General features: G+C 43.4%; 1 protein-coding gene across 1 annotated transcript in view; it reads left to right on the forward strand.

Moving 5' to 3' along the window:
- Positions 1-667: 667 nt before the first annotated feature.
- SGCD (sarcoglycan delta) overlaps positions 668-24,129 on the forward strand; it is a 936,356-nt gene continuing 912,894 nt past the window's right edge. Inside the window, exon 1 of the mRNA XM_059416542.1 lies at positions 668-745. The gene's annotated coding sequence lies outside the window, so the exon portion shown is untranslated. The remainder of the gene's footprint in view (positions 746-24,129) is intronic.

The following is a 24,129-nucleotide window of genomic DNA, read 5'->3' on the forward strand; positions in this document are numbered from 1 at the left end:
GCCGGAGCGCGCACACCGGGGCTCCGGCACGTGGGCGCGCGGGAGGCGGCGGCCGCTGCTGCCGGAGCCCAAGCCCGAGCCGAGCCCGAGCCCGAGCCGGCGAGATCGCCCTCCATGCTGCGGGCTCTGCGGTCGCCTTCCGCTCAGCCTCTGGCCCAAGCCCAGCCCCGCGAGCCCAGCGAGCGGGTGAAACAGCGGAGGGGAGGAGGACTCGGACAAGAGGAGGGGCGCGGCGGGCTGGGGCGAGCCGGGCTCTAAGCAAGGGGCGCCGGCAGCCCGGCTCTTTCGCTCGCTCTCTGCTCCAGCCGCTGCTGGAGATTCCAGGCAGCGCGATGCCGCTGTGCTCCTTCTAGGCGGCGGCCAGCAGAGGCTTCCTGCAGCCTCTCGGCCCACGCCGGCCCCCGTTCCACCGGCGAGTCCCCTGTCTATCCCAGAGGACGCGCCCGGACGCTCGAGCCGAAGCGAGCGCGAAGTCCGAAGTCCACCCCCAGCGCTGCCAACTTCCCCGGGAGCCCCTCTCCCCACTGCAGCTTGCGCCAGCCCTGGGAGCGATGCGCCCCCAGCCGGGCGGCGCGCCCTCTGCCAACTCGCCACCCATGGGATCGACTGCCCTCGGCTGCCCCGCTTGGAGCGCGTAGCCTTAGCCTCGTGGCCCAGGAGACGAGCGAGACAACCAGGCGTTTCACGGATTCCACGCGCGCCAGTCTGCTGGGGTCCCCTCCGGGGGCAGCGTTCATACCCCGGGGTGAGTAGCCCCTTCGCGGCGGCGAACCTTTCCGCCAGCTAGTTGCTTGCGGGGATGGCAGAGAGACACGAGAAAGTTGAGCCCCTTTGCACCTATCCTGGGATTTGGCAGCGAAACGCTACATTGGTTCCCCCAATCCGATTGCCTTCGGGGGTTTCCCCGACTGCTCTCACGTCTGAACCAAGGAAGGAGACCCCTTCCGTTTCCATAGGAGAAAGGGGGCTCCCTAGAGCAGGCCACTGACTGTTCCCCACCAGTGAGCCATTTGGGGCTTTTCTGCCGCCCGCGCATTAAGCAGACACCCAGCTAAGCGCTTGGAGATCAACTGCCGCCTGGGCGCGCTCGGAGATCGTGGGCAGCCCGGGCCCCTAGGGGAGGCTAAGCGCGTTTCATTAAAGAGTAGTGACTGCTGGGATATTAAGGAAGTGTGTATGTGTGTGATTGGGAGCCGGAAAGGTGGCCATGGGAGGAGGCTCAAGGGAAATGTTTCTGTTGCTGATGAATTGGGTACACCGAATGCCTCGCGCCTCCATGAGGGTTTGTGGGCGCAAGATTTAGGGTGGCCGGACAGAGTCCAACAGGTGGCCTGCACGAGCTTCCCGTGGCCAGGCACATGGGAAGGGAACCGCTACTGAACCGCATCTAGGGGCGCATCTGAACATGGGCAATGAAATGCGCTCTGCTCTCAGGCCCGATTTGGGCTGAGTGTGTGAGGCATCCAAATGCCTCCTGTCGGAAAACAGCGGCCTCATTGTGTGTCTGACTGAGGTTTCAACTTGCAGGCAACTGAGGGGCCATTCAGTTCGAGCGACGTGGACTTGGCTGGTCCTCGGACGCGAGCCCCTGCCCTTCTTCTTCGGTCCCTGGTGGCGGGTATTCCAGCTCCCTGGGCTGGGCAGCGAGCCAGACCCCAGCATTTTGTTTCTCTTTACTCCACTAAAGGGAGGGGGAGTTGCGGGAGCACTGGGAGCCGCGCCTGAGTATATTCTTCACCTGCCTCCTGCACTTTCCTCCTGTCTCGGAGAGAGGGCTCCAGGTGGGTGGAAAGGGCGTGTGTAGGTGGTGTGCCGGATGAGTGTGCGGACAGGTTGAGTTTGAGAGCTGCCCTGAAAGAAGCTAGAAAGAGACGAAGTGCTGCCCCCGCCCACGGAGATTGGAATTGGGAGAGGCTGTGGCTCAGCTTTGAAAAAGTTTCTTTGGAACTCGCCATCCTTTGGTGTTGTCCAATATCCAGAATACTCTGGGTTCTTAGAGGGGCTGCACTCCAGAGTTAACATCTTCTCGAGCCTGCTGTGGAACCTCTCTGCCCCTGTTTGCCCAACTGTGGGTCTGGAAAGTGATCCCTGATGATGGCAGAAACTCTGGGATTTCTGTCTATAAAGCAGGTACCTAGAGATGGGTGGCGTTGGTAGATGGAGGAGCGGCATGGGGACGAGGTGGGGAGGGGGGGAGAGATTTGTCTGGAGGCTGCGTGCCAAGCGGATGCTCAATTTTTACCTAGATCTTGTCTTTTGAGGTTAATGGGCTTTGAGAAGACTGGTAGACATTTAAGATGCTGAGGCTTTCCCAACAGCCCCTTGGCGCCGCCACTCCACTGCCTGCTCTAGGTGTATGGAGCCGCGCGGATCTTAGAAATGAAGTGATGGACATTCCAAAACGCAGAAGAACCCTCCACTGCTAGCTAGGCTTGGCCCCATGACTTCCAGCCCAAAGGAAGCTCTGGGTACTGAAGCTGTTTGGCCTTACTGTTTCTACTCTGCAATCCTGTTGCATCTTCCCTGGGGTGAGGGTGGGGGCTTTCATTTCCCTGCTGCATCCTGAGGGATCCTCCTCACTGGGGCTCTCTGGCAGCAAATTTCCAAGAACTTGTAAATGGCCACAAGTGTCTTGTGGAGGGAGCCCGCTGACTGAGCACAGGGCATAGGCTTCCTAGCCAGCAGTGTGCCCCCTGGAGGCTCCTTGTTGAGAAGGGAGCCCGGAGCTGGGCAACAAGAAGAGAAACGGGCAGTGAAGTATGGTGCTGGATAGACTGAGACACACAGACGGAGGCAGAAAGAGAGGAGAGTCTGAGAGAGACACACATAGACAGAGGCAAAAGGAGAGAGAAAGAGACAAAAGAAAGCTATAGGGTAGAGGGGGCAAAAATAGGGGAGATGTGTGGAAAGAAGGAAGAAAGAGAAAATAAATCTGAAGAAAAGAGCCTGAGAACAGAAAGCATCAGGGAAAGGAATGGGAATCAGGGTGGCAGGAAATAAAGAACAGAACAGAGGGAGGAAGTGGGGAGGCACTCTCTTGTCTTTAATTTTTACAAACCACGCTGCCATTCTAAGGAAGTTGACATAATCCACATCCTTAAGTAGCCCTTTACTAGCGTTCCTTTCTCTGGGGAGTCTTGAATTATGCAGAAATCGGACACACCGGCTTGGAACCCAGCTGTGCTAGAGATGACAAGAATGAAAGAAGTTTAGATTCTTGGTAAATGCACAGACCCAGGAGCTTATTTGCCTTCCCTGTTTTTGTTTTTGCTTTGTTTTGTTCTTTCCTTCTTGGGTAAACACAGGAGTAGGGGGGCGTGTTTCATGGACTGTGTGTGCCAGTGTTTCTCTAGCCCCTGTTTATGGAAGAGTCTCCTGCATAGCATCTGAGAAAAATCACTTACTAGACCCACTCCCTTTCGAGTCTGATCTGGCAGGCACTGGACTGTGCTACTTTTAATGACCACCCAGGCCCTCCTACAGCAGGTCACCCCTGAACTGTGCTTTTATAAGCATGGCATAGACTGTATAGTACCCTTTTCTCATTTGTTCCCATATTTCCTCCTAAAAGGCATAGCTTTCTGCCTCCCTCCAGTAGCCCACCCTTTCCAAAACAAGCTCATTGCTTGTGAATTTCTCTTGCTAAAAGGCCAAGGCCAAGGATTGCTCAGCCAGGGTCACCTTTCCACGAACCTCATTAATCACAGGAGCTCCAGGGGACAGCAGGAAGCTCTTCTGGCTGACCTTGTCAGGGTTAGCCACGACTAACAGGTAGTGAGCGCTCAGCAGGGCTCTGTCTTGGGCACTCTCTAGGCACTGCCTATTTAACAGGAAAACTATTTCATCCAAAAACTCTGCCAGAGGCACTGTTTTTATCATCAGGATTTTAGAGTTGAGGAAATGGAGACTTAGAAATGAGAGCTCTATTAATGAGAAGAATTAGGATGCTTGTTATAGATATATTCATTATAATATTAAGGTAGATATTCTCATCCCAGAGAAAGTATATCAGTTGGCCGGGGTCCAGTCGCTGGAAAGCAGCAGTGCTGAAACTGGAACCCAGGTTTGGGGACTCTAATCTTAGGTCTTACTTCTGTGCACCATAAAGGTACCTAAGCCCAACACTCCTTTCCAGACCAATGGATCCAAAGATTCTTGGAGATCTTTCCTGAGGACTCTCTCCTGCTTTATCAGTGGAGGATAAGGAGAAGTGGCTGAAAAAAACAAAGAAGTGATTTGCCAGACATCCCACACCCAGTAGGAGCCAGAAATGGGGCCATTACCCTGAGAGCTCGAATCTCAGTCTACCCTTGTCCCCGGTCAGACTGGTGCAGATTGCATCTGGCTGATTGTCAAGCTCACATGAACGTCTCAGTTGGAACACAAGTTCTGGCCCCCACTAGAGGCTTTCCGAATCCAAACCCTGGGGGCAAAGAGCCCATTTTCATCCATGCCCCCGGTCTGCATCTGCACATTAGTGTTCATCCCAATCCTAGCTCCTGGATTCCTATGTTGTGGGCCCCTTTCAAACAGCTTTGAGAGCACTCCAAGCCCTTCCTGCTTCCATCCAAACAAATACATAGAAAGTCGTACACCCCATGTGTTTGTAGATCTTGCTAATGGTCCACAGGTAAGGAAACAAGCTGGTCAACCCAGAGGCAACTTTGAAAGGTCTTTGCGAGGTATAGCGATCACCCTGATGTTTGTGGTACTTGGGTTTTTTCCTGTGCCATGTTGGAAGCCATTTAAGGAAATCTCAATTGCTCCTCAGTGTATCAGTGATGGTATTTGTACTAATATTTGACACAGAATGACACTGTGAGCCAGGCCAATGTGCTGTTGTGTCAAAAGTGTCAAGCTCCGTCTCCCAATTTAGTGGATCTTGTCGTGGTGTAAGAAAAAAAAAACCCTTTCCTCCTCTTCATTATTACGTGTTTGACTCCCTCAGATGAAGTCAGTGTTTCCTGCAGGTAAAAAGGACCCGTCACACACGTTCTCTCTCTTTCTGGTCCACTTAAATTGTTTTCTCTGTGACCTCAACATCTTTTCACTTCTATTTCATTGAAAAGTGGCCAGAGGTGCCAGACATCTTGTCCAGCAAACCGTTTTGTCATCTTTCCCTTTTCAGATCCAGATTTATTTTCTGAATCTGATGCTTTTAACCCTGACCTCTTATTCAAGGATGGTAATTGAGCCTCAGGTAGCTTTGATAAGCGATTGTCTGATAACATGTGTTTTAAATAATGACTGCCCTTCGAATAGCACACAAATCAAGGAATAACTCCATTTACAATGTCTGCATCTTTAATATCCTGGGAATGTTTTGCCATTTTTCATGCTGAAAGGCTCCTTTTCTGGCATAGCTGGAGTGGAGAAATAGAAGCTAGAAGGAAACACGGTTAGTGATTAAGCCTCTGGTTTCCCACGAAGACAGCTGGGGGATCAAGGCTTAACCTTCACCTTGCTAGCTGTTGTCACTGGGGTCTGCTTATTGAACTTCTCCAAGCCTTCTTCTCTTCACCTGGACATTGAAGACAATAATAGGAGGCCCCTTCTGTGTATGCTGCCAGGACTTAACTTCATCAGTGACTGAAGTGCTGAGCACAGCATCTGGCATGTGGTAAGGACTCATCTATTAGCTAGTGTTTGTTCAACATTCGTCCTGTGCCAGGCTCCATTTAACTGAGGCTGCAACTGACAACAGAGACAGAGGTTAAGGGACTTGCCCATGTATCACCCGGATCCTAAGGAACAGAGTGAGACTTGAAATCCACGTCTGTCCTTTTAAACTTCCCCATGCTCTTACCGTGGCATTGGTTTGAGTCCATGTTCCTTTCTTACTCATGAAGAAATGGTGTTGCCTAAGCCACCTATTCTGGTTTGTATTTTAATTAAACCCACTAGACAGAACATTAAGTAGAGCAAGCCTAGATGGGGATCTTTTGAATTTGGTGGAAGAATTTTTAGGCTGTTACTTCACCTCCAAATACTGGCTTTTGGTTTTCTAGCAATCGGTAAGAGTTTCATTGTGTGTTAAGTGTTCACAGCTGTGGGTACCTAGGTGGCTCAGTCGGTTAAGTTTCTGCGTTCAGCCTTCTGCCCGCCGTGATCCCAGAGTCCTGGGATCTTGTCCCACACTGGGCTCTCTCCAGGGGAGCCTGCTTCTTCCTCTCCCTTTGACCTTCCCCGTGGTCCTTCTCTTTCTCTCTCTCAAATAAATAAATAAAACCTTTTAAAAAGAGAGTTTCTAGCGACTTTTGCTTGGTTAACTTTTTCTTGTTTGTAAGATCTCAGCATAGACATTGCTGCTTTGGGAAAATCTCCTTCGACTCCTCAAGGGCTAGGTTAGAAGTCATTATAATGTGTTCCTCTACTTAAACTGTAGTATGCATGTCTGTTTACTTCTGTCTATATGCTACTTGGTCTACATATAAACTTCTTAAGATCAAGAATCTGGTCTTAATTGAAGTTGTTTCTATAGTGGCAGGACGGTGACATATAGAAAACTCACAAAATAGTTTTGAAGGGCCAGCTGAAACTTTGAGCTAATTCTTGGTGGCCCAGAAAAAGTGGTCATTTTCCTTAAAAGACAAGCATCCCACCATCGGGATTGAAAATCGGGAGGTATCCTGTGTCTCCAGAGGCACCCCCAGTCCTTCAGATGGGAGGGGGAGTGTAGTGGTATCATTGGTTGTTGATTAACTACTTTGGTAGCTTTAGGCAAGTTCCATGGTGATGTTGCTTAAGATGTAATTAGAAGGGACATTCTGATTTATAAGCTAATGTGATTTTATCTGTACATTTAATTAGTTGCTCACAAAGACACTTTTGTTTCTCAGCCCAAAAGTTTTGAAAATTAACAGACTTTCAGTGTTAGAACCAAAGTTAGAGATAATTTAGTTCTACCAGCTTGTCAGAGAGAAGGAAAGATGGAGACCCAGCATGCTTGCAAGCCTTTCATCATGGACTCAGCCTGGCCTTTGCAAAATTCCAAGATAAAGCCCATGCTGAAAAGGAAGGAAGGAAGACTGACATGGTGTGCTGCCAGGGCAAACCCCGGATTTTAGAGAAGCTTGAGAGCGAGCCTGTTAGCAGGTCCTATGTGGGTAAGGTCACATGAGCTTCTGGGATTCCCAGTCTCCTCTTCAAACAGGGAAAGGTGGCTTCAGAGTGATCTTCCATGGATGTTCAAATGTGGTATTTCAAGGAGATTTAAGGACATATGGAAGTGCATTGCCAAGCCTCTGGCTGAAGGCTATTGGCAAAGTAATGGTTCAGATCAAGGCTCCCCTTTCATTTATATATATATATATATATATATATATATATATATATATATATGCACACACACACATACATACATATATATAATTTTAAATTTTTTTAAATTTTTATATGTTTTATATATATATATTTTATTTATTTATTTATTAAGATGGGGGCATAGTCCCCTTGGGACCCTTCTCTCTCCCTCTGAGGTGCTTTGGTGACTGAAAGGTCACCAGAAAGGGCCAGCCTAAATACATCCTCTGGCACAGAAACAGGTGCACTGTACTCTGACATTGTTAACACACAGATCTTTATCACATGGTGTCAATATTAGGGAAACAATAAGACACAGATCATTGGTGCAATATATTGTGGATGATCTTTGGGAAATATTATGATCAGGGGTGACAAGGCAGCAGAAACACCTCAACATAGCATGTTCCTCGCATCCCCAGGGGCTTCCCAAACCAATCCGAAGTAACAGAATTGTGATTATTCAGGGAGAAAAGGCCCCGATAAGGATTCTCTTTCCTCTCAACCATCAGCAGTCTGAGATGACTGGTGCTATTTCTGACTTGGTGTTCAGGGGCTGAGTGCTAGGGAGAGGCCCTTTCTTTGTACCCCTACCCCCAGAACGAATTGCTCCCTTTCCTGCCCCATCTGGGTTCCTAAAATCCCTCCATTAAGAGTAATTCCTTTGGGCTTCAGATAATTTTGAAATTTTTCTGTGGTCCTCTATTAAACTGTGAAAGTTTCTAAGTAGGGTGTCATTTAGCTACCTTAGTTGTCTGACCTCAGCAGAGTCATTTTGATAGGCACTGAGGATAAATCCTACCATCACCACCGGCACCACCTATTACTAGGACTTCTTCTATTTCCTCTGGTACCATTGCCATGTGTATAAGGTCCTACCATGTACTGACGTGGTCCTGGGTTCCTTCCATGTTTTTCTCATTTCTGTGCCCAGGAGCCAGTGCCTATAGTTATGTATACAGGAATCATGATATTACCATGGAGAGGATAAATATGCCAAAAAATTGAGGCAGGATACAACTACAATAGTAAAGGAAGAAAGAAAAAAAAAAAGATAGTCTGAGCAGGAACGTATTGGGGAACAGCAGTGAAAAAGGGGCAGTTTGAGGCTTAAGGTTAATATGTATCTTCACTGCCCACAGTGCAGAGCAAGGCTTTGAGCCCAGACTTTTCTTTTCTTTTCTTTTTTTTTTAAGATTTTATTTATTTATTTGACAGAGATCACAAGTAGGCAGAGAGGCAGGCAGAGAGAGAGGAGGAAGCAGGCTCTCCACTGTGAACAGAGAGACCAATGCAGGACTCGATCCCAGGACCTCGAGATCATGACCTGAGCTGAAGGCAGAGGCTTAACCCACTGAGACACACAGGCACCCCGAACCCAGACTTTTCTTATTTTCACAAGGGAATACTGTCTCCAGTTGACTTAGAAAATCTCTGGCTTGAAAGGAGCTTAGGGAACATCTCTCTTGTCCTGTGGCTTTCAAATGACTGTAATGGACATCAGGAAACATATTTTAAACCATGCTTATCTAGTATGTTGCCACGCACAAGTGACACAGAGGTTTAAGAGAACACCTTTACTAGGTTTATTTTCTGATATTTCTTATTTTGTTCTATTCTATGACTTTACACATATCCACGTCCAGACACACCATGCTCACAGATATAATTGAAACACCAGTTTCAAAAAATAATATTTACCCTTACTATGGGTGATATACTCAGATGTTTTCCATTCTATTCTAGTTAATTATTAAAAAATTATGCTGTGACCCACAAAATTAATTTCATGACTCATAAGCCCACAGTATGAAAAATAGTTATCTAATTGGTAAACATAGATTTTTGGAGGTGAAGAAAAGGAGGCCTGGGGAGGTAAAGGCATTTTTCCCTGGTCCAAGGTTCGGTGGCTGGCTAGGGATGGCGGCGTCAGACCCAGGCTCCCAGTGTCCACTCTGACCTCTGAGTAGAAGCATCTTTGGCTTTGAATGCTGGGCCATTATTTAGCTTCAGTGTGATAGCAGATGGTTATCACTGAGGTTGGGAATAAACAATTGTGTGTTACTGAGACTTCTACCAGATGCTCTCTAGGAGATAGCTGCTAAAAGAGCCTTCCACACAGAAGAGAGAGCAAGTACACAGGCCCTCAGGAGGGACTGTGAGTTCACAAAGGAGAACCAGCAAGGAGGCGAGTGGTGCTTGAAGTAGAGACTATAGTAGCTCATGTTTTCCTAGGAAAAGGAGATGCTTAAGGCCAACGTGTATGTATGTGGCAGAAATACAATGTTCCATCGAAGATTTGAAGAAGGCTATCTGGCTATTTCTCAACTACAAGAAAAGAGATTTATTTTTCTTTATGTAAATATACAGAGTTCAGGATTTTTCACTGAAACTCTCTTACCTATAACCCTGGTGTCTGAAAGAAACAGCTGTAGCCAGTAAACAATTGTTCAGTGAAGGAACACATACAGTTGAACAAATGAATGAATGAGAGAGTGAACTCACTGGTTTGGCTAGTGTGAAAACAGTGCAAGAGCCTGAGGCAGCACGCTCCTGATGGGCAGAGAACTCAGTGACATTTGTCAAAGAAGCTGGTTTCCTCTTTTCTTTTCTTTTTTTCTTTTCTTTTTTTTTTTTTTAGTTTTTATATCATATTCAGGGATTCGTCAGTAGATGTGACACCCAGTGCTCATCGCATCATGTGTCCTCCTTAATGCCCATCACCCAGTAACCCCCCCCCCCCCAGCCTCCCTCTCTGCAACCCTCCGTTTCCTTTGTTTCCCAGAGTCAAGAGTCTCTTGATTTCTCTCCCTCTCGATTCTTCCTCATCCAGTTTTCCCTCCCTTCCCCTATTGTCCCCTGCACTATTCCTTATGTTCCACATATGAATGAAACCCTATGATAATTGTCTTTGTCTGATTGACCGATTTCACTTAGCATAATCCCCTCCATTTCCATCCAAGTTGATGCAAATGGTGGGTGTTCATCCTTTATGGTTTTATTTTATTTTTATTTATTTATTTATTTTATTATTTATTTGACAGACAGATCACAGGTAGGCAGAGAGGCAGGCAGACAGAAAGGAGGAAGCAGGCTCCCCACTGAGCAGAGAGCCCGATGCGGGGCTCTATCCCAGGACCCTGAGATCATGACCTGAGCGGAAGGCAGAGGCTTTAACCCACTGAGCCACCTAGGCACTCCATCCTTTATGGTTTTAAATGGTCAGTTGGGAATATCCATACCTGCCAAAGGAGGGAGGAAATTTTACTTTGTACTCGAAGTTGTAAATTTTTTGTCAGTTTCCATTGTTTTGAATGAAACAGAATGAAATGAACAGCCTGGAGAGTTAATCCCAGGCAGGTCTCCCCTTCCCACTCTGCCTCCTGAAGCTTTCGGTGTGCTTGTCTCCATCAGCTCAGAGAGAGGGAGAGAGAGAGAGAAGGTGGACTGTATCAAAATGCTTGAAATGTATTAGTATATATTTTTTTATCAACTGACATATTTTTAACAGCAAAAGTATCTTTTAATTCTTAGCAAGATCTTTATTTTTATACATCATAGTGAAGAGTGTTGCAGAACAGTGTAGAGTAGGATTACTTGATTTTGAGAAAATATTTATATTGGATGTTTTCTGTGCATTTATTTTTGTTCAGAAAATAAAATAGCGATGAAGACCGCTATCTGTTGGGGTGGGAGTGGTTCTTTTTCAGATGCAAAATCCCTCAGACTGACATCCTTTTTGTATGGGAATTGGACCAGCCGGCTTGGAAAGAGGGCAGTTGGGATAATATGATAAACCAGCCCACACGTTCGATCTTAGCTCATCAAGGCTGCACCAGGATTGACATTTTCGTACAATATGGCTTGATGCTCTGATTACAAATTGGTCCTGAGTAGCTAGATTGTAATTTTATTCACTAAGGGACGGTGCTTGTATCATTAGGTCTGTTTTGGTTTTGAAATCTGGAGGAGGAAATAGAATTCTGGTTCCCATCTCTTGCTTAGGAATGTGATAGAGGAACAAATGCTATTTATTATATGCAAAATTAAGAGTTTCATTTTCCCTTAAGGCAGTGGCGATAACACTTCCCCTCCCACTTCCTCCAGGAAGTTTTGCTGTGAACAGCTTAAATTGTAGTTTTAAGAAGGGTATTGGGTTTTGTTATTTCTCCTCATTGATTTTACTTATAATAAATGGATCAATTATTTTGGAAAAGAGAGGGTCTGTAATTTTATCTCTCTTGTGGTTGTTTTCAAGAATCCTGTTTTTTTTTTTTTAAGATTTTACTTATTTATTTGATAGAGATCACAAGTAGGCAGAAAGGCAGGCAGAGAGAGAGAGGGGGAGAGAGAGAGAGAGAGGAGGAAGCAGGCTCCCCGCTGAGTAGAGAGCCAGATTCGGGGCTTGATCCCAGGACCCTGGGATCATGACCCGAGCTGAAGGCAGAGGCTTTAACCCACTGAGCCACTAGGCGCCCCAAGAATCCTGTTTTTAATTCAATTGTATGAACTTTTTTTTTTTAAACACATGAAATTACAAACAATTATTTTTTGGTCAAGGACCTTTTGGTGCTTGGGGTTCTGGGAGAATAGGAGACAAGTAAAGACAATGTTTTCTGTCTTTAGGGAACCTAGAGAAAGCACGTACTTACTCAGAGCAGACTGAGAATAATAAACTGTGTGTCATTAAGACTTAAACTGGATGCTGTAGAGGGTGAGTCCCCAAAGATCCAGAGAAGGAAGTGATTCAGTAGGAGGGACATAATCGGATGACATTTCCAACATGTCATCAGAGAACCTTCATATAAGGGAGAGCGAACATAAGATTTTTATTTATTTATTTGACACAGAGAGATCACAAGTAGGCAGAGAGGCAGGCAGAGAGGAAGGGAAGCAGGCTCCCTGATGAGCAGAGTGCCCTATGCTGGCTAGATCCCAGGACCCTAAGATCATGACCTGAGCCAAAGGCAGAGGCTTTAACCCACTGAGCCATCCAGGTGCCCTGAGCGAACAGTTTTTATATGACTCTGATTACATCAACTGAACTCTTACAACATGAAATTAAAAATAAGTACCTTACGCTTTCATTTGGCAGACTATCTCAGAGGGTCCATGTGCTTTAAAATACCAAGATCATGGTTCAACCTAGGTGTCAAGGCACTATTAGATTTAGAGTAAGGAAGTCTCTAACCCTCCAAGTACCCACCCCCAAACCCCAGAGAAACAGTAACAAACCTTGAGCAGAAACTCAGGTAGGAAGTAATAAGGGAGGAACAAGTGAGAAAGACCAGAATTGTTTTGAGGCAAATACTTACATAGTTGTATACCTGAGAAGCAATCAGCCTTGAGTATGCCATTTGGAAACCAGAAGGCAGGGAAACTGAACTTGACTCCTGCATGAAATCAGGACCCGGAATGGGACCAGGTGATCCTGGGTTGGGAGCCTCCCATGGTTTCCAGCAAAAGCAACCACAGAGCCTGTAGGAGGAAAGCATACCCTATAGGAGATTGTAGGAATCCCACAGGTAAAGATTAAAAAAAAAGATCCCACAATCAAAGGTAATAAAAATATGTAAGAAAACAAGCCATTACTAATCAGAGATAGCATAAAGAAAACAACAGAAAACAGACCTAATCCCCTGAGATTTTTACTTACTGGAATTATCACATATGGAATATAAAATAAAGAGGTATGGGTCCTTAAAGAAATTAAGTTGGTTATTTAAAATGTTAACCTGCAATGACAGATTAAGTTTGTTATATGTTTAATCAGAGCCACGGAAAGGGAGCAAAATGGAGGAGACACAGCATATGGAGAGAAAATGTCTGGGAATTTTCTAAAACTGATGGATGATTTCAATCCACAGGTACAGCAAGTACAGGAGATACAAGTACAAGATAAATAAAAAGAATGAATCCATACGTAGACTTGCTGTAGTGAAATTGCAAAACATAACAAAACATAAACACACAAAACAGAATGAGAAGGTCTAGAAGCATCTAGAGAGCAAAGGCAGATCATCTACAAAAGACCCACAATTAACATTGACAGTGTGCTGTTCACACCGGGAATAGTGTCTTCAAAGATTTGAGAGAAAATAACTGGGAAGCTACACTTGTTTCCCTTCTAATAATAAGAACAAAATAAAACACATTTCCAGACAAATGGCACTTCACTGTGGCAACTACAAAAGAAAAGTAATCCCAGAAAGAACCCTTTCTCTTTTTCTCATCAGTCTCATTTGAGCCTTATCGATTTTATTAGACATTGCCAAAAAAACTGACTTTACAGATCCTTTATATTTTGTTCTTCAAAAGATACATAAAATGAAGAGATAACCCACAAACTGGAAAATTGTTTTTTTTTTCAGTACATGTAAGTGATGAAGTAATGAGTACAATATGTAAAAAGTTACTACAAAAGAACAAGAATAAAATAACCTAATGGAAAAATGGTTACAGGGCTTCAATAGGAGTTACTCTGAAAAGGAAGAGCATATGATATAGAGATGTGTGAAAAATTGCAAAATCTGATTAGTAATCAGGTGAATGAAAAATGAGTCATCAGTAAAATATTGTTTATACTTGTTAGGTTAGGAAAGATGAAGATATCTGAAAATAGGAAGCATTGGCGAGAACTTCAGCATGTTGTTTTGAGAGTGTGGATTGCCCATCATTTAGAAATTTAGTGTTTTCTTGTGAACTTAGACATTGGTGTACTCTGACTGCACAATTCTGCTACTTCCAGATACTCTTGTACATGTGATGCAGTTGACACATACCAGAAGACTCATAAAAGCATTGTTTATGATAGTAAGAAAATGGAAATAACCAAAATGCTTATTGTTAGGAGGGTGAATAAATAAGCTGTAGGAAATTTATGCAGTGGACGATATGGCAGAGAAAACAAGATGGGTCTTGGGCTACAGATGAGTCTTGGGCTCAAAACACTGAATAATAATTACATTACTTATGGGATGATGTTATTAATAACAACATTTTTGCCTTTTGCTCAAAAATAAGCAACACTAAACTTTTGTTGTTTGTACCTGTGTGATATCTTTTACATATATATTTAAGAAGAAGGAAATATAAAGTTAAAAGTAGTGTATGACAATGGTCTCCTTGAGGGGGCAGCAGAAGGATGTAAGGGGAAAAGTGCATGGCAAGTGGAGTCCAGAGATGGCCTGACTTCTAGAAGCAGAGGGTTTAGGGATTTGGCTGCCCTTTGCCTGAGGAAGTGTGGTTATTAGAATAGATTGACTTTGGGGGCACCTGGGTGGCTCAGAGGGTTAAGCCTCTGCCTTTAGATCAGGTTATGATCTCAGGGACCTGGGATCGAGCCCTGCATCGGGCTCTCTGCTCAGTGTGGAGCCTGCTTCTCCCTCTTTCTCTGCCTGCTGCTCTGCCTGCTTGTGATCTCTGTCTCTCTGTCAAATAAATAAATAAGTAAAATCTTAAAAAAAAAAAAAGAATTGATTGGCTTTGGGCAAGAGAGACTCTCCCTTGATTAGCTGGCTTTTAGATTTTGCTTGGTCAATTTGTATGAGCTTAAAACCAGTTCCTTGCGCTAATGGATGCAGAATTATCAGTCTTTTCCTGGGAGGGTCTGGATCTTTTATTCTCCCTTGTAAAGTAAGTCTTATACCTTCCATTTTAAAGGTGTCATGGTTAACCACTTGCTCAAGAGTTGACAGTTCCTTAGTGGGAGAACTGGGATTTGAACCTCTGCACTCCCACTTCACAGTCTGCCATAATACAAGGTATATTATATTATATCTGAAATATAGCACGTATCATATTCCATCTTACAAAGTTATAGTAAGGTTATTCTGATTAGAAGTCTTAGGACTTTTCCCTACCTTGCTGAAGCTATCTTCACTAATGTCACTTGGTAAACTGGCTATAGTTATGCAAACCAGAGGCCCAAGCACTCCCTAACATTTCTCAGTATTTCCCCCTACCTCTCATCAGCCAGAGTCTTACCATTCCTAAACAACTTGACCATTTACCTCAGTCTTTAAGAAGGGCAGATCTGATCCTGTCCCTTCTTGGCTGTCTTAAACTTGTCTTGTCTTTTCATTCTGTCTTAAGGTAAGAATCGAATCCTTCCCCTACTTCTCCATCTTAATGCACACCTGTCTTCCCCTCCCTGCGGTTGGGTTGACCTTTGGGGTTTTTTCTGGGCACAGGGCCTTTCTATGTGCCCTTTGATTTAAATATCAAACGCTTGACTATGTTAGCCAGTTCCCTCCCTGGTTATGGTAGGTGGTCTACAAACCCTCAGGTCATGCCTCCTAAATTCTTGAAGATTTTAGCTCCTGGTTGGCTCTTTCACTTTACTTAAAATATAGCTTTGGTCATAATTCTTGATGATTGCTGTTTCTGTGCAGATAATTTCCCCCAACTCCTGGTCAGATCATTAGCTTCTCCTCCTCAGTGATCTTACTCTCTACCTCACCTCGTCTGACTGCTACCCTGGACCTATCCTAGGTTTCTGGTTCTCCAGAATCACCTGGAGGACGTTTTAAATTTTAGCATGCTGGGCCCCATGCTTAGACCTAGTAAATCTGGAGTAGGGCTGGAGAATTTATATTCCTAACAGCCTCAGAGTGATCTTGATGTTGCTAATCTGGGGACCACAGTTCCAGAACTGCTGAGTTACGTCTCGTTCTTGCAACAACTGCACTATTTCCATGATCCGAGTTCCAGCACCTTCTTTCTAACTGCCACATTATAACTTGCAGCTCACTTTTCCTACTTGTAGTAGCTTCACTCCAATGATTCTTTGACAATCCCTGTCTCTGATCAGATGTATGAAAATGGAGAGTTTTGTAACAATCCAATGCATGTGATGTATGCAGCAATTAGGATGAGTCATTCGGGAGTGGTGTTATTTTCTCTGTGTCAAGTTTGTTTGAAATTTCTGGAAATTGCCAGGGTTCTACCTTCTTTTCTCCATATATATATTAGTCTAACTTAAAAAAAGGGGGGAATTGTTAAGCTCCAGTAGGCCGATGTTATAAAGCAGATGTAACATATATTAATAAACTTGGTTCAACTTAGGGATAAACGTGTTAAACCAATACATATCCATACACACAATTTACTGTTGGATTTTTATTGTTTCTATCAGGCCTTATTTGATTTCATCTGTGTTCCTTCACAATACAGGTATTTCACATATTTATCACATTTGCTTTTATTTTAAGACAATACCAGAAGCCATATTACTCGCTTCCCGAGATGAATGAGAAGACCATCTGTGTGTTGGGTGATGGTATCTTACATTTACATGTGTTGTGGTGTTGCTTGCACAAAGGATTTCACATCATTCTTTTTTGTTTTAAAGATTATTTATCTATTTGGGAGAGAGTGAGGGTGAGAAAGAGTACATAGAGGGAGAAGGAGAAGCAGATTCTCTGCTGAGCAGGGAGCCCAATGTGGGGCTCGATTGTAGGACCCTGAGATCATGACCAGAGCTGAAGGCAGATGCTCAACTGACTGAGCCACCCAGGTACCCCGCTTTCACATCGTTCTTCACTACACCCTGTGAGATGGTTAGAAAGCATGCTTGTTCCTCTTTTAGGAAAATGAGGACTAGAAAACTCAAGCAACTTGTCCAAGGATACAAACTCAGTCAAGTTGGACCATATATGGACCATCTGCTTCAAAACCCAGAATTCAAAACCCAAAATTCCTATTTGGATTAGAGAATCCTAATGGTTGAAGAAACTCCAGAGATTGTTTAATTTAGGAATCATGAGCGGATATGAAAACAAATGGTGTCAGCCACCGAATATGATAAAGACCTCAAAATCAGACTCCAGCTGATAGTCAGTGACTATAGACTATGGGCTATTATGGTATAGCCCGTAGTGTTCCATAATAATATCCCTTACCCAACAGGTACAGTTAAGTTTTGATTTACCATTATAGTATCACCCAATAGGAGTATTGCCTTATCTTCTGATTTTCAAAGGAAGCCAAAAATACGGAGTTTGAGTTATATATTTTCAATTTGAAAATGTTTGTACAACTCACATTAGAAGGAAAATACTATGTGAGGCCAAATTTAACATGTCTGATTTGTCTGTGGGGGTGTCAGTTTGAAACCTGTGATCTAAAATTATATTGCAGGTGGGAGGTATTCCTTCTACAACGGTCTTAGCATCTGGTAGTTTGGCCTTTGCTCAGATATTTTTAATGATGTAGAATTTTCTTTCTTCCTTTTTTTTTTTTTTTAAAAAGATTTATTTATTTGAGAGAGAGAGAGGGAGAGAGCATGGATGGTAAGAGGGACAAAGGGAGAGAAGCAGACTCCCCATTGAGCCTGGAGCCTGACGTGGGGCTCCATCTCCTGACCCTGACATCATGACCTGAGCTGAAATTAGAGTCAGATGCTTGTGCTCACTCCGCCAGCAGACATACTTTAAAAAAAAAAAAAAGATGCATAACTGAATGAGCCACCCAGGCACCCCATAATGTAGAATTTTCTTTTTTTCCTTTTTTCTAAAAAAAGATTTTATTTATTTGACAAAGAGAGAGATCACAAGTATGCAGAGAGGCAGGCAGAAAGAGAGGGGGAAGCAGGCTCCCTGGGAGCCTGATGCAGGGCTTGATTCCAGGACCCTGAGATCACGACCTGAGCCAAAGGCAGAGGCTTAATTATCCCACTGAGCTACTGAGGTGCTCTTTCTGCAAATGTAGAATTTTCTGTAACTTCATGTGTTTGGGTTCATTGTTGGTCATCTCACTGTTCCTGGGTTACTTATCCTGAGCTTCTTGGTCTTACTTATATCCTGTGTCTATCCATGATTCCACAGGGATTTCTTTCAGACATTTCAAGAAAGTACCTTTATTTTCCCTCAACTTTTCTCCACCCCCCACCAATCTTCACAAGCTGAACATTCATAGTCTTTCAACTATTCATCCTCAGGCATGGTGTTTAGAGTCTTTCTAATCCTAGCTGCCTTCTTCTGGATGTTCTCTAAATCTGTTAAAATTTCTCCTAATCAGAGTAGCCCATAGTGTTCTATAATAACATTCCTTACCCAACAGGTACAATTAAGTTTTGATTTACCATTACAGTATCACCCAAAAACATAGATTTTTGACATATTTTTGAAATTTTGTTTGGAGCAATGTGACCCAAAAATGTGGTCTTTGTCACAATATTTTTGTATTTTATTTTATTTTTTGAAGATTTTATTTTTATTTGACAGACGGAGATCACAAGCAGGCAGAGAAGCAGGCAGAGAGAGAGGAGGAAGCAGACTCCCTGCTGAGCAGAGAGCCCGATGCGGGGCTCGATCCCAGGACCCTGGGATCATGACCTGAGCCAAAGGCAGAGGCTTTAACCCACTGAGCCACCCAAGCGCCCCTGTCACAATATTAAATTCAGTCTTCCAAGTGACCCAGAATGATGAAGGTCAAGAGGCATGTGTGATCATGAGATCACTGAGAAAGACAACACTTCTTAAGATATCATGAGCACAGCAAACCTTCTAAAGAAGGGTCTGCCTTTGAAAGGTTCATAAACTCATTAGACTTGTGATGGAGCTGGTCCTCACAAGGGCAATGTTCTCTGTGGCTTGCTGTAAAGACTAGACTCTTGAGTTGAGAGTCAGGAACTGTGGGGATGTTTTAGTTACATGCTTGTGAGTGATTGTCCTAGATAATGTTGTAAGGCCAACCAGTTCCTAATGAGAGCCTTATTTTATTAGAAACCTGCTATGTGCCAAACACATAGATGTCAAACCCACATAATAGAAAACAGATGAATGTGATAGTGCCTGTGGTTAATGATTCAAATAAGTGATAGTTGTTTTTATCAATATCATTAGTATGTTCAATATGTTACTTAGTCATTATAGGAGATATTTACTATTGCCATTTTATAGAGAAGGAAGCGGACTTAGGTGAAGTCCTGGGACCACACAGCTCACTAGCATCAGAGCCTGGGGACTTACACACTATACCGCGTGTTCCTCTTCCCCCTCCTAGTACTTCCCCTTGCAGCCAGAGATGGACTTGGAATGAGGTATAACACTTTGTTTCTTTTGAATAATTGTCAAATTATTTTTCTGGTGATTTGGCAATGGATTTAATTTTGACTCAGATGCAGGAATACATGTTCATCCTTGTCAGACATTTATGTGTGGTATTGGCCCTGTATTCTACTCTATTTGGATCATGTTAAACTTCCAAATTTTATTCGTTGTATTAAACTTGTGCCATTCACACATTTGACAGGCAGTATTAGACTTCTAGGACTTTTTCCTAGTTTTTAATGAACAGATTTCTAAAGGGGACACAGAAAAGGGGGAGGCAGCAAAACAGACAGAGCCTTGGGGCACCGTCTGAGAGATGCTTTCATTCTGGTAAGTTCCAATCTTTGTATCAATCATGAATTAAAGTTCTTTGTGTATGATGGGCTGACCTGATATACATTTACCATCCTAATCTTATCCTAATCTAATATCTTTTTCTTCTCATTCATAAATTTACCAAGAGATATTTTGGCAGATTCTTTACTAAAACCTATAGATCCCACAACTACTCATTAGTCTGTAAGACTAATAAGCTTGTTTAAAATTCAGATGACTTTGGCATGAATTGTTTTTGTTGAACTTAGAATGACTTTAGTTATGACTGGTTTGTGACCCTGACTTGTTCTTATTTGGCTTGAGAGAAGTAACATTTCTTTCACATAAAGATTCTAAAATGACGTCAACTTTTTTTTTAAGACTTTATTTATTTGACAGAGAGAGAGATCAGAAGTAGGCAGAGAGGCAGGCAGAGAGAGAGGAGGAAGGTGGCTCCCCGCTGAGCAGAGAGCCCAATGCGGGGCTCCATCCCAGGACCCTAAGATCATGACCTGAGCTGAAGGCAGAGGCTTAACCTACTGAGCCACCCAGGTGCCCCAAAATGATTTCAACTTTTAAACTGACTTCAAGGAGAAGACAAGGACTAGGAACCTGCAAAGTTTTGAAACAAAGCACAGTTGTTACAGTTAGAATCTAGGCACTTGTAACCATTTTGTATAATCAAATGCCATCAAAATAAATGCACAGGGGCGCCTGGGTGGCTCAGTTGTTAAGCCTCTACCTTTGCTTCAGATCATCATCCCAGGGTCCAGGGATCGAGCCCCTTGTAGGGCTCCCCTGCCCAGTGGGAAGCCTGCTTCTCCCTCTCCCACTCTCCCTGCTTGCATTCCCTCTTTTTCTGTCAAATAAATAAAAAAATAATCTTTAAAAAAATGAATGTACAGATGTACTTCAAATAGAAAAGATATTTTTATATCATTTAGATAAATAATAGTTTTGGCGTGGGAGGATTGTTCTAAGAATGTACAGAAAGTAAATGCATTACTCATTCCTTTGCATCCTGTCCTACCATAGGGCAGGGAGTTTATTTAAACACAGACCAGAGCTGGTTTGTTCCACATATAATTTTCCTATATCTGCTGGGTGGTAAAAGGAAACCACCCTGGAGAGATGCACGAAGGGCTGCATTTCATCTAGGAGGAAAAAAATAACCTGTATTTGTCCCTTTTAATTAGTGTATGAAGAACAATATTCCTCCAAAGATTGCGTTTCTATTCTGTATTTATAGAACAGCCTCTTTAAATGACAGTTTTCTTGAAGAACGCAAAATTTTAAAAAATCTTCATACTTTACATTATGAAGTGGATTTTAAAAGACACTGAACTTAATAATTTGTGAACAGTTAAGGATCTTTCTCTATTTTATTAGCAAACTCTGAGATGTCCCTGGGCTACTCTGGCCCTCGGCCAAAGTTAACAGGTGAATCCAAGAATCTGTTGGGTGTAGGTGTTTTGCCCTTGAGGTGGGGCATGTGCTCCCTGGTTTAGAATAGCCCTTCCTCCTGCACACTGTTGTATACATTTGTTTTCTCTCAGGGGCCTCTGGAGGCATCCGGTGGGAAACCCCCGGGGTTAGAAGGAAGGAGGGGGTGGTCTTGTGGATGTAACTGAGATATGTTGATGATAACCCTTCTATGGAGTGCAACCTCCTGGGGTCCCCTATTTCAGATTTGCTGTGGTTTTGAGTTTTTTTAGACTGGACTTGGTTCTTTGATAATTTTAGAGCTGATTAGCATCTAAGTAAATACAAGCACAAGAGGTGTTGATTAAATATATACACAGAATTAAAGAATAGATACCTTTATTTGCAATGATGATGATAAGAGACCATCCCATGGAATGCTTTTAGGGAAGTGGGTGGTAAAAATACTTGCCAGTGGGAGTTCTCCATTTTAGAGTTTGACAAATTATCCGTGGATAGGTGCGCGCATTTTTTTATATGCTCTTTGACCTATGTACATAAGCACCCTGACAGCTTCAGTCTCGAAGTTGCTATGTAACTTTGAAATGACTGTATTTGTTTGTGGTAAAGGTTTGATATCCAGGCTCTAAAATTAAAAAAAAAAGGAAAACATTCTTCTGTTCAAACAAAAGCTAGGGTTCAACTATTTTTTTGTGTTGCCTTTTTGACTCATTTGATGCCATCTTTTCAGGCATTGCAGTCTTTGTTTTGTGGCCTGACTGTCCACAGGCAATCAGGGATAGTGCAACGAACTTTGGCGTCAAGCCTATGGCCAACCATCTGACCCTGGGTAAACCACATGATGTCTTCCAGACCTTGTTTTCTTTCTACTTAATGAGACTAGTGGCCTTCCCTACTGAGATTTTATGAGGGTTAAATGAGATAATGCATGTAATGTCTGTAATAATAATAATAACAACAATAATGTTATTTTCAATAACACTAAGCATGTTCTCCCACTTTCCTTCATCTCATTGCCAAAACTGTGGCCCGAAGGACCATTTGGTCTTATCTGGCAGGACTTAATATCTATTTAACTTCCCCCTGCACTGCCTTACTCTCCACATCCCGGACAACTAGAGTGATATATTTCAAAAGTAAATATGATCTGCCCTGTTCAGAGGCTCTCCATTGCTCTTAGAAACAGTCTACAGGTTTCTGCAAGGGTATGGTCCCTGCTGCCCGCTCAGCCTCATCAGTTATGCTCCCCATGGCTCTCATCACTCAGGACATCCTACCTGTGTTATTTCTTTTCTGTGTCCTGCTCTGCCTCGCTGTCCCCTTCCCCAGGGGACCCTCACTTAGGCTAGTCTTTCTTCTCAGAAGCTTTTCTCCCATTTCCAGCTGGTTAATACCAGATCTCTCCTTCTCTCCAGCTACTTCCCTTTGGTCATGACTCCTAGCCTCGCCAGGCAGATCTGGTTCCCCCAACCCCAATCTCCTAGTGCCATCATACTTAGCGCAGTTATAATTTTATATTGATTTGTGTGATGAATCAATCACTATCTTACCTGCTAGATGAAAACTCCATAAGGTCAGGGACTAGTGGAGGCATCCACTAGTCCATCTGCTAGTCCAAGGCATCCACCTAGTGGATGCCTTATGATAGCAGACCCTTCATCAGTATCTGTTGAATGAATTAAACTGTGAGTAACAGGGAATACTTACTCTCTTTACCGTGAAGCCTTATAATGGCACTGTGAGGCGGGCATCATTATTCCTTTTTCTGGAGAAGGAAAATAAGGTTCAGAGCATTTATAAAGTGTTTGGTTCATACAACACAGCACATTGGTAGTGGTGTTGTAATTTGCCTTCAGGTTACCCTGGGTCTAATCCTGTACTCTTAGCCTCTAGCCTTGACTGCTTCTTGGACGACCAAGTGTAAGTGCTCAGTGTCATTGCTCAGTGCTCAGTGTCGTTGCTCTTGTTACTTTTAGAAACTATTTCATTTCAGCTACCTCTGTTTGTTTGGTTTGTTTGCCTTCGGAATACATGAGTTTTCTTGAAATCTTCTGTAATTCAGGGTCAAATATTATTGAGTGCTAGGAGGGATCAGGCTTTTTACTATATAACTTTGGGAATGAAATCGCTACACAGTTTCTCACAATGGCACACAAAATCGCTCACAATTATTTCTCATTGCAATATGTGCAAAGGACTATGAGAATTTATGAGAAAGCCTGCAGAACTCTGATTGGGAACAGGAGGTGATGAGAGGCTTCACTGAGGGGGTAATGTTTTGATGAATGTCTGTCATTTCCCAGTGGACTGTGAGGTCTTCAAAACCATGGACAGATTTCCTTTTGTGAATTAATTTCTCAGTTGTTGATGAATATGGTTCCAAGGTGTACTCCTGTGTGCGTCAGTGCTTTTATTTTTTAGGAACAAATATGTACGAATACGAATAATGCCGGAATCACCCAAGGTCCAGATTTACTGCCTCTCTCACCCATCCCTAAGTGTGTATCTTTTGGCCCACATCATATTTAAAATGGTTTTGAATTGACATGTTTTTAGACAGAGTTTCTCCCAAATCCCTACCACTTTGCCAGAGTCCCCAGCATGCCCTGCTGTCTTGCACTGATGTGATTCACTCATTGATATTAATTACTTGGTCCCTTTTGAGCTTGCAGACCATGTATGAAGTACCAGGGTAGAATCCTTCTTGGATCGGGGAAAAAAGCACCATATTCTGGGAAAAGAACTGAACTAGCCTTTGGAATCCCAGACTTGCTCTTGACCTAACATGGCCTTGAGTGCTTCTTATCCTGTTTCCTCATCTCTAAACTAAGAATAGTAATCCCTGCACTGTCTTTCTCATGGAGATGTTGTGAAAACCAGATGAGATGATGGACCTGGGAACATTGTTTAGAATAAGACATATTCAAGAGTAAGGGGCTATTATTAAAAATTAATATAAATTGATTAGAATGAGACATGTTCAAGAGTAAGGGGCTTTAGACAGAGCAAGATGGCT

The sequence above is a fragment of the Mustela nigripes genome, chromosome 12 (genome assembly GCF_022355385.1).
Source record: "Mustela nigripes isolate SB6536 chromosome 12, MUSNIG.SB6536, whole genome shotgun sequence".
In the NCBI taxonomy this organism is placed as follows: Eukaryota; Metazoa; Chordata; class Mammalia; order Carnivora; family Mustelidae; genus Mustela; species Mustela nigripes.